The following is a 12,022-nucleotide window of genomic DNA, read 5'->3' as shown; positions in this document are numbered from 1 at the left end:
AATTCATGACTGACTAAATTACACTGGCTTCCACTGTCGATGACACACTGTATGGTAATACCGCAAACTGTTCCTGTGATCAGAGGTTGATCAGTAATAGGAGTAGGTATACCAGTAGGTAACACGCAAAACACATCACTCAAGATCGTGCTGATAACGTTCCACAATACTGGACCACCAATTATACTGTGACGTTCACTAGTCAATCATTTGCACGATTACATTTCGTTCATAAATATTTGAAACTAAAACGCGAAAGTGAAGATATAACTTCTATGGGTATATTCTATTAGTGAAATAACTGAGCAATATGCAGTTCACTATTACCTATATTTCCATTTTGTCACACACATTACCACATAATGACTATTGATTCTCGTTGCTATAGCAACGTTAGAATTCCAAATATCTCGTTTATACAGCGTATAGCGCAATAAATAACACAAAACATAATTAACGTTGTACAAAGTAATTATTATACATTTTTTGAACCGTTAATATAAAGTGATTTGTATAATATGAAATTAATAATTTCAATAAACATATAATTAATTATATTGTGCGGATCCACAGGACCGTCACATGTACTTACACTTTTAAATACCTGTAAATAAAATTAGTTACATTTACACTATAGTTAGAATTCATTATTTTCCTGTCAATTAGAATATTGGGATGAATAAATTCCCGGAAACGCCAAGTAATCAGCTAGTAATCTCTCGTATATTTCCGATTGTTGTTGCTTGGCTCCATTGATAAATAGATCTATCGACATCTGAAACATCCCACTACATCATCGCCTGCTTTATCTTTCAGTTCAAGAAATTATATCTTTCTCTCTGTAGTAATTTCCAAGAGAAAAGACATATCCAAAGACTTAATTATAAACATGAACAAATGAACGGATCAATCGGTAATATTTTCTGCAATAAAATGTATTTTACATATCTACACAAAATTATTTCTTGTATCATATATCGACTGTTAGACTACAATAGACAGACAGAACACTCAGATCGAAAATTTTATCCTATCGTGTTAGGTGAGTATTGGCTCGAATATAAGTTTCCATTTTAGTTGTCCAAGAAATCGATAACATTCTATTGGCTTTGATTGCTGACTATAATAGATAACTGGATGATTCGATCAAGTAGAAAATCGTAGAAAATTCAGTTATATCATCAAATCATATTTGTAGTTCGAATGGTTTTGGAGATAATGCAACATTAAACATTTTTCAATTGTTGAAAGTATCGGCAATTATGGGCCAACAGAATACTACACTTTTTCCTACTTTTTGCCACGGCACTATGGTATCTTAATAATAAGCCTTATTAATCCGGTCCCTGGCCATAAGTCCCGATTTTTTTTTTTAATTGAAGGGGTTTTCTCTTTTGATCCTGTTAGGGCATGCCTAAAGAAAGGAAAAAATATTAAGTACACATCTGGCATAGCCAGGGGCCCATAAATTCAAGATGGCTGCCGTTTCACCACTCACCAACAAATGAAATCGATCATAACTCCTTTAAAATTGGTTTTTGGTCATTTTGCATACAGACATATTTTGTTCAGAATTAAAAACGGAACACAAGATATTCTTACAGTCTTTTTCATATCTTGCTTTATTATGGAGATATATCCAGTGAAAGAATTCCGTACCCTTTTCTGCAAGGATTCTAAGCAATATTTTACACTTTACTTGACATTCCGGCATATAAAGGGCAAACAAATACTGGCTGTGATACTTTGTTGATGCCTACTATTGTGGCGCATGGCCTGTGTGACGTTATGCATCAAAGATGACTGGCTTCCTCTGAAGACATTAACAAAGAACATAGACCATGTCTCCTCATCCCCTTCAGAAGTCATTATGACCATTTATAGGTTCGTTGGGAAGACATGTGTATGGAGGATGCCTTCATTTTGAGGCAAGCAGTCATAAGTATAATACTAGGTGTTTTGCTGGAGAATGTGTTAAGAAAAGGTACATGGCGTCGGGAATCCAAGATTGCCGCCACGGAGGTTCTGAGCATAAAATACTGTACATGTACTGATTTAGAGTTCGTTTATCCGATTTTTCGAGAGGTATTATCTGTTAATAAATAGCAAGTGAAAATATATTATTATAATTATTGTAACTACAGTAGTGTCCAAAAGTTAAGCATGACGAAGATATGAGAAAATATGTTATTGATGAAGTGTCAGAACTGCACAAAACATAGTGAAAATTAATCAAGACGTTACATGAATTAACAATATGTTTTTAGTGTGAAGACGAAAAATTCAAAAATAAGAAAATTGAAGACCGCTTCCTTAACAAGAAAAATAGGTGTGTATGGGGCGTGATCATTCCCAACAGCTACACAGCCTTGCAACGACCTAAAAGGTGGTCAGGAGCTCTACATTTATAGTGGAGTCAACACCATCAAACTTGGACCCTGAACAAATGGGAGAACATGATCTTCACAGATCAGTACACATTCAGTGCGTAAAATGATTCCCGTCGCACATTCATCTGGAGAGAAACTCGAGAACAATTTATTCCCAGGAATATCGTGGAAAGGGATTAGTTTGGTGATGATGGAATACTAGTGTGGGCACACATCAGATTAAATGGACGAAAGGAGCTGCACCTTTTTGTGGGAGGCACTGTTACTGCTCAGAAGTACAGAGACGAGATACTCCAACAACATGTGCGACTTTTCAGATTTAATCTTCAAGGATGATAATACATGTACGCATCGAGCCAAATTGTTGGATGACTTTCTTAAAGATGAAGAAATCACCACATGGACTGGTCTACAGGAATAAATACTGTAGTGTATTAAGAAGACGAGTTGCAGCCCGTCAGCCTCCACAAAATACATTTCCAGAGGTCCGAACTGATCTTTGTGGGGAATGTAACCAGCTGCCTTGAACCACCTTTTAGGTCGTTGCAAGGCTGTGTAGCTGTTGGGAATGATCACGCCCCATACACACCTATTTTTCTTGTTAAGGAAGCGGTCTTCAATTTTCTTATTTTTGAATTTTTCGTCTTCACACTAAAAACATATTCTTAATTCATGTAACGTCTTGATTAATTTTCACTATGTTTTGTGCAGTTCTGACACTTCATCAATAACATATTTTCTCATATCTTCGTCATGCTTAACTTTTGGACACTACTGTAGTTACAATAATTATAATAATATATTTTCACTTGCTATTTATTAACAGATAATACCTCTCGAAAAATCGGATAAACGAACTGTAAATCAGGATATGGGCAGTATGTTATGCTCAGAACCTCCGTGGCGGCAATCTTGGATTCCCGGCGCCATGTACCTTTTCTTAACACATTGTCCCGCAAAACACCTAATATTATACTTATGATTGCATGCCTCAAAATGAAGGCTTCCTCCATACACATGTCTTCCCTTCATTCAAAAACCCAACAAAACCTACAAATGGTCAAAATGACTTCTGAAGGAGATGAGGAGACATGGTCTATGTTCCTTGTTAATGTCTTCAGAGGCAGCGATCCTTGTATAACGTCACTCAAGCCATGCGCCATCAACAAAGTATCACAGCCAAAATTTGTTTGCTCTTTATATGCCGGAATGTCAAGCAAAGTGTAAAATATTGCTTAGAATCCTTGCAGAAAAGGGTACGGAATTCTTTCTCTAAATATATCTCCATAACAGTGCAAGATATGAAAAGAACTGTAAGAATATTTTGTGTTCCGTTTTCTGAACAAAATACGTCTGTATGCAAATTTGTCAAAAATCAATTTTAAAGGAGTTATGATCGATTTAATTTGTTGGTGCGTGGTGAAGCGGCAGCCAAATTGAATTTACGGGCCCCTAGAAAACTTAGGCCCGGCATGCCAGATGTCTACCCAACATTTTTTTTCTTTCTTTAGGCCTAACAGGATCAAAAAGAGAAAACTCGTCCACCTCAACATTTTTGCGGGACTTATGGCCAGGGACCGGATTTTGATCCACCGATAGAAAGTAAACTGTCCTTGATCCCCTCCCTTGCCTCTACTGATTGCTGACGTTCAGTTGTGTGATCCCGTGGACAGACGGATAGGCCAGTTGAAGTAATTTGTGTCGTATTAAACTTAGCATTATCTAGAACATCGTTTGCAAAAAAAGATGTAGTATACATTTTTATTTGTGTAAATATTATCTGATTGATTGATTTGATTTATCTTACTTAACTTCTTTGCCTTTTTTGGCTAATAGCGACGATGAGGATGAGTAATGAAATCGATGAAGAGATGCCTAACAAAGGACATCCACACTCACACTGTAACTCGAAAATTGTAACATCAGATTGAAATCTGAGCCACCGAACTCGCCAAATCTTTGAGATCATCTTTCTTTTTTTGGCATCTAGTATTTTATGAATAATTGATACACATAAATCTATTTCGATTGTTCACTAAATAACAATATTATCATTACATTATATTCTAATAATAATATAATATACGCTGTGTATACCAGCTATGTACAATATTTTCCAAACACAAGAATGTGACGTATGCTGCAGTATAAATTAGTAATGATTTGTTGACAGGGATAACTATCATTTGTAATGTTCCTACTATTTTTCATGACAACATGCAGGTTTGCTTGTAGAGGAAATTGTTAGGTAAGGGGGATGTTTGCTCGAGCCATAGTCTCGGTAAGTGGATGCTTGAATGGTTGAACATGGTGAAATGAATCAATGAGAATGCTTTCCTGCAAAGTTGTTTACACTTCAATTGTTCGTTCATCCGGGTTCATCCAGCATGTAATGGGTTAATGGCAACAAGTGCCGTCTGTTGATCTAGTGTTATTTACAAACTCTTTGTCGTAAAAGCGACCAGCCAAATCGATGCAGGGTGATCCTGTCACAACGTTACGCATACCGAGCATCAAGCAGCCTTTGAATCCATTCTTGAAAACCAGTGTTTAACCAGTGTTAACGACTGCCTTGAAAGAGAAAAAACATCACAACCTGGAAGCAATTAACACCTCATATCATGAAGACTACAGATGATAATTCAGTTCTACCTATTTTAATTTATATGCATATGAAGGTGTACTGGAATGAAAAAATATTATATTTATTGTTACTTTTTTAAAGAAACGCCTTCGTAAAAATGTTGATTTTTTCCCTCCAAAATTATGCAATGTAAAGTAGGGATAGGGTGTTTACTGCTCAACTAGAGTTCTTGCTGGTAATAATAAGAAACATGAAAAACGTATTCATGACGTTCGTTGTAATCAATCTAAATTTTCAAAATAACCGGAAAATTCATTTATTCTAAAATTAGTTGCGTGTTTCTCAGATATTTTTCAAACTTGGTTGACGAGGTTTACATTTCCTGGAAGAGTGGTCTATACAGTTCTCCTACAGCTCTCCTATAAATTTAGTCCATCCAGCGTGCATGGGGTCGACGCTAGAAGCGATTTTCTGTAAGATGTCAGCACTGCTTTTCTTACACATTGCTACGATTTTTTCACCTAGAAGTCTCTATCTATTTTCAACGCAACTTTGTATTGTTGTGGGATTATACCACTGCTACATGCTATGCTTTTCGTTCAGTTTTAGTGTATTGTGGTGGCCATAGGGGGTTGCCGAAAGCAAACGATTGTCTAAAATTTCTATTTTCTTTTCTTTTTAATCTATCATTATTGGGAAGTAAAATGCATAAATTTTACCTCCGCTAAGAATCTTATCATTACAAGAAAGGAAAAGAGACAATTTTATCTCTATTAATTCTTTGCACTTTTTCTTCTTTCTTTCTAATCCGGCATGCTTGGAAATCACGCGCTAAAAGTTTCCGTTCCGGGAGGCTCCCGCCTTAATCCCGCCTTGTGATTAACTGATACCGGATTTGCTTTCCGGTGGTGGCGCATAGAGGTTCGGATCCCACTTTAGACTTCAGATCCGGTCTCGATTAACTTGAGCATAAAGCAGACTTAGAACAAACGAAAAGGCAAACTTCGCAATAATAGCTTCTTGCTAAACCAGTAACTTTCGCAGATACGACTTCTCAGGAATATTCTTAAATTATACAACAGTTTCACTTGCATCAACTGAATACGCCATTTTCTGAATCGCGACAGCAGACTTCAATTAAGTTCTCACAGAGTAGGGATCAGAGTGCAAGAAAGCATGTCTGACAAGTCGGCAATTTCGCCTCTGGGATTTAGGCCTTTGTCTACAGAAAGGTGTATTTGGAAGAACAACGACGTTCATTATTCTTCCGTTTCTTTGACAATGTCTGATGAAAAGGTCTAGCACTGGACAAAAATGAAAATCAACTTCGTGAATGAAAAGATAATAAAGAACAAAAGTGTGACAAATGTGAACAAACCTCCAGTACTTCTTTAAAGTTGGTGGGTGGTTCTTGGTATTCTTCCATGGTGTATGCACATTTCATCAGCAACCAATGAAGCTATTATTATCTGCTACTCTTTCTCTTTCTTCGATGAATGGCACGCAGAGAGTGTTGACCCTGTAAAGTCTAGTACCCACCCTATACCATCTTCTCTTTCTTGCCAGCTAGTACCCATTTCCTCATCTTTCATAAATCTGACAGTATTTCTTAATTACATTGTTGGGAAACCTGAGCGACAGGGACATGTCTGTGAATATAATGTACTGTTTTACATTCTCCTTTTGAAGTCCACCATTAATTAACATTGTATATAAAGCTTCTTGTAACACAGGAACAAAATCATTTTCATATCTGGAATCTATGGATCAATGGCCACCCATTAATTCTCCTTTCTCCATCATTATTAGACAAATTGTTGTCACTAGTTTGCAAAATTAATTAATGAAATTAAATCACCAAGACAGTGTATTTGTGAAAGTTTTACTACGTGTGTAGCCTATTGGAGATCTTAACAACCGACTCTTTACGGTTGCCAGATTGTCACTCAGAGTGGCCAATGATAAATACTTCCTGGATCGCACTGTAAACTATTGGTTCAGTCCCGATTAACCTATCTATGTGGACATAGATAAAAAACTTTAAAAGAAACAATAATCATTCTATCTGATAAGCGTTTATAGAACATCGAAATGTTCATGTTTTCTTTTCATAAACTTTTATCTTCTCGTATGGTTTCTTAGAAACTAAAAGTTAAAACATACAAAACAGAAATTTTGCCTGTAGTATTATATAGATGTGAAACTTGGTCCCTTACTTTACAAGAGGAACATAAATTAAGAGTGTTTGAAAATAAAATCCTTAGAAAAATATTTGGACCTAAAAGGAATAAGGAGACAGGTCAGTGGAGAAGGTTACATAATTTAGAACTGAATAATTTGTATTCATGTCCAGATATTATTAGAATGATTAAATCAAGAAGACTTAGGTGGGCAGGTCATGTGGCACGAATGGGAGAGGAAAGAAGAGTTTACAGGAATCTTATTGGGAAACCTGATGGTAAGAGACCAGTAGGAAGGCCAAGACGAAGATGGAGAGATAACGTTGAGATGGACCTGAAGGAAATCGGTAAGGATGGAAAAGATTGGATTGATCTTGCCCAGGATAGGGACAGATGGTAGGCTTGTGTTGCTGCAGCCATAAACCTTCAGGTTTAACAAGGCCTGAGAATTAGTTACTTAGTTAGCAAAATGTTCATATGAGTCTTCTGCGTCCAAAGACGTGGTCAGATATTTATGTAAACGTATAATGGTTTTAAAGCTTCACTTGGAGCTGACGTACAGTACAGACAGGGTTTAAATAATTCGCCAAAATTCGAAGTCCTTTACATTAGAAAATTAGAAAGATTTTGTGGGATATATTACAATTTCGATGTATCACTAATTTCGTGCCACACTTTAATGTAGGGGAACGTTGGTTTAACAGACATAACACTGGAATTTAGTCAGTAGCGTAATAAACAGGCAGAACCCCCACTCCGCAACCTTGAGGTGTGTCCCTACTCGTTAAAATAAGCTTCTATTTTAAAATTACACTAGTTGTAACGACACCTATCCTTCCTCATTTTCACAAGCATTTTTCCTGTCTCAGATTTTAAATCGTCGTTATTGTCACAGTTCAATTTCACTTATTTGGCAACAATACAAAAGTTCTGCTTTAGCTAATCCATTGGTACCAGGGATGAATCATGATCTGAAATGAAGATGCGGGAACACATACCCGGGATTCGAACCCAGGATACCTTACTTAGCAACACAATACGCAACCATCACACACGTGCCAAAATCTATTCGTTAAAAAAATTCCTCCTGATAGAAATGTGTTGAGTGGAAATTCTGGCAGTTTCTGAAAGTATGTGGCTAAGTCTGCAACTTTACTGAAACTATGTATGCGTAAAATATTTCACATAATCAATCGCGTGTTTTGTTACTCCACCTGAAACGACCCACGCACATTCCCACGTTGTGTGGCGGGAAAAATCAGAAACAGGCCCCACTTTACGGGCACCAAAATCTGAAAAGCTCAGGGTTCGATGTGGCAGACACCATATACAGGGTGACTGGTAATTAGATGTATTCCCTGAAAGGGGTTAAAGTAGAGACAATTTGCAATAAATTTGACCATATGATACCCCGTCCGAAAATTAGTAGTTTTCGAGATAATCGAGTTTCTATTGTTTTTTCTAAAAATGACAATTTTAAACATAAAAAGATGAATTGAGAAAAAACTGATAATTGTAGGGAACTTATTTAAGCGTTTTCTGATAGCTAACAAACAAGTGGTTCGTTTAAAAAAAGTTTTTTCCAAATAACAATCACATGTAAGTACCGGGTGGGTCTAAACTTACAAGTGATGATAAAAAAACGCACTCTTGTTTACTTGGCAACGTATTAATAACAAAAATGGTATGACACGAACCGTACAAATTACTTAAATTACTTCCTTGAGTCATCAGCTATCCAACAAGGTACAAATGTTGCTAACATTTACATTTGTGTACAAGAAATAATACTTCATTCATCTTCATGTGTATGGAATCAATGAACAATACAATTAAAGAACATTACACGTCTTGCTCAAAGTGGGCACCTCCGTTACGAATGCAGGCACGTAAGTTTTTACGGGTCATTTGTTCTCTTAACTCGTGATGTGATGGTGTCCTTGACGTGTTGACCAGCTGTTAAGATCCTCTCCCTGAGCTCTTCTTACGAGTTTACCGGTGCCTTGTCATGTGGCTCCAAATGTAAAAGTCGCAAGGCGTCAAATCGATCGGGGGATCGAGCTGGGCAGTCATCATGCTGATAAATCATGTCACGTCTTGTAGCTAGAGGCACATCCTCCAACAACATTGCCATCCCGTTCCGCAAAATATGTTCATAAGTGATGCCATTTAAGATTTGGGGCAGGAAAAATGGCTCGATGAAATGATTGTTGATTACGCCCATCCATACTTCTGCCTGGGCGTGCGACAGTCGCTGGATGAAAAGTACCCAAAGAAATGGATTGGCCGAGGCGGACCGATTCCCTGGCCGGCTCGATCCCCCGATTTGCGCCTTGCGACTTTTACATTTGGAGCCACATGACAAGGCACCGGTAAACTCGCAAGAAAAGCTCAGGGAGAGGATCTTAACAGCTGGTCAACACGTCAAGGACACCATCACATCACGAGTTAAGAGAACAAATGACCCGTAAAAACTTACGTGCCTGCATTCGTAACGGAGGTGTCCACTTTGAGCAAGACGTGTAATGTTTTTAATTGTATTGTTCATTGATTCCATACACATGAAGATGAATGAAGTATTATTTCTTGTACACAAATGTAAATGTTAGCAACATTTGTACCTTGTTGGATAGCTGATGACTCAAGGAAGTAATTTAAGTAATTTGTACGGTTCTTGTCATACCATTTTTGTTATTAATACGTTGCCAAGTAAACTAAGAGTGCATTTTTTTATCATCACTTGTAAGTTTAGACCCACCCGGTACTTACATGTGATTGTTATTTGGAAAAAACTTTTTTTTAAACGAACCACTTGTTTGTTAGCTATCAGAAAACGCTTAAATAAGTTCCCTACAATTATCAGTTTTTTCTCAATTCATCTTTTTATGTTTAAAATTGTCATTTTTAGAAAAAACAATAGAAACTCGATTATCTCGAAAACTACTAATTTTCGGACGGGGTATCATATGGTCAAATTTATTGCAAATTGTCTCTACTTTAACCCCTTTCAGGGAATACATCTAATTACCAGTCACCCTGTATATCTGAAATGTACCTGGCCCGCGTAATGGACGACATTAACTGCAACGTACCGGGTTCGACGTTGTGAAGGTCTTCAATATTCAGATTTACCCATGATGTTAACTCTGTTCTAGCCAGAGATATGATAATCGTATACACCCAGAGTTCAGGTATACATAATGAAAGTTAGCGTCGACTTAACAAGTTTATTACACTGGGGATAAATGTAGATATCCGCACATAACAAATTCACAATATCTTCTGATATGATCTCACTGCACTTCGTTGTTCCTGAAGATCCAGGTTCGAAGCTACACTGCTTGAATCTTGGAGAAGGAGAGGACAGGGACCATTCAATTTTTCCTCTTTAGAGATACCAGCGGGGAATAAGGGGCCTTATTTCTCTTTTAGGGCATCAATTTAAAAGTTGCATTAACATTTCTCTTCTGGAATACAACTGTGTTGACATAGGGGACAATAGGGCATCAATTTAGCGACTCAAGGAACATTTAAATCTGCCTTCCTATTAACCAAAGAGTAATATCACAAAGCAAAATGAAATTATTATAAGCTCATAGTAGTTAAGGCTTAGTTAACGTTATTTACTTTAATTAATAATTTAATAGAGCTAAGCTGACGACAGTAATTAGTTACATGCTTATCTACCCTTCATGAAAATTAACATCATCCTTCGTGCAATCTACCTGGTAGGCCGTCTCCGTTCTACAAGAGTAGCCCAAAAGATGAAGTCATTTCTACATCTGCTGTTGTGAGATGTATAAGCTACTAGTATGCCGAAGAATACGAATACCCTTCGTATAATCTACTAGTAGGCTGTCTTCCAACAGTAAATATGTCCACGAGCTAAACCGTAACCCTATACAATGCGTATAATCTACCTGTAGGCCGTACAAGGAGTACGTTTCCGTTCTACAGGCAGGCCACACTGTACGAGGTTGAGCTTAAAACAATGCGTATAATCTACCTGGTAGGCCGTTTCCGTTCTACCAGAGTAGGCCACACTGTAAAAAGCCCTCTTGTATCCCTAAGCACCCGCGTGCTTGCAATTGCTGGACTATTTGCGGGAGCAGAGCACGACCAAGAGTCTTCGAAGAGTCAACACAGAACTCAAGGTATACATAGAGATTAGGTAAATCCATCCGAAGATTGCCGATCTTGCACGAACGCGTGAGGTCACCGGAGAAGCAGTGAGCTCGGCTGAAGCAGACGGTCCCTAGCATTTATATAGGAGATTCAGAGAGTGAAAGTATATTATTAATTTTAGGAGGGGGAAAATAATAATTGTCATCCTCCAAGATGGTATTGAGGCATCCTTTTAATGATTAGTAACATATTTGAAAGCACACTACTTTTAAAAGGGGGCAAAGTACATGTGAAAAACGTATTTTAAAAATCCATATTCCTGAAACTTTCTGACCGATGCCCTACAAAGAAATTTGCGTGTTCTCCTTTAGAATTTATCCATTTTACAAATCGTAATATTATTCTAACAAAAACGTGGCATGCTTAAGAAGAATTAAAGAGTTTAAAAAAATAATTGATTAATAGACTTAGTTTATTTCACTTCGCTTATCTGTCACATATGGCTAATCGCAAAGATGAGGAGGGCCTCCCCGACGGCGCAGTGGTAGCGTCGCCGCCTTGTAATCAAGATGTCCCGGGTTCGATACCCAGTGGAGGCATAAGTGGTCCGGATCCCACTTTAAACTGTAGGTCCAGTCCCGATTAGCCTTACTGTGCATAAAGTGGACTTAAAACACCAACTCAACAAGCAAAGATGAGGATGCGTGATGATATGATGAAATTGAAGAAAGGAAAGTAGACCC

The sequence above is a fragment of the Lepisma saccharinum genome, chromosome 8 (assembly GCF_977018435.1).
Source record: "Lepisma saccharinum chromosome 8, izLepSacc3.1, whole genome shotgun sequence".
NCBI classification, from domain to species: domain Eukaryota; kingdom Metazoa; phylum Arthropoda; class Insecta; order Zygentoma; family Lepismatidae; genus Lepisma; species Lepisma saccharinum.
This window is presented reverse-complemented; position numbering follows the sequence as displayed.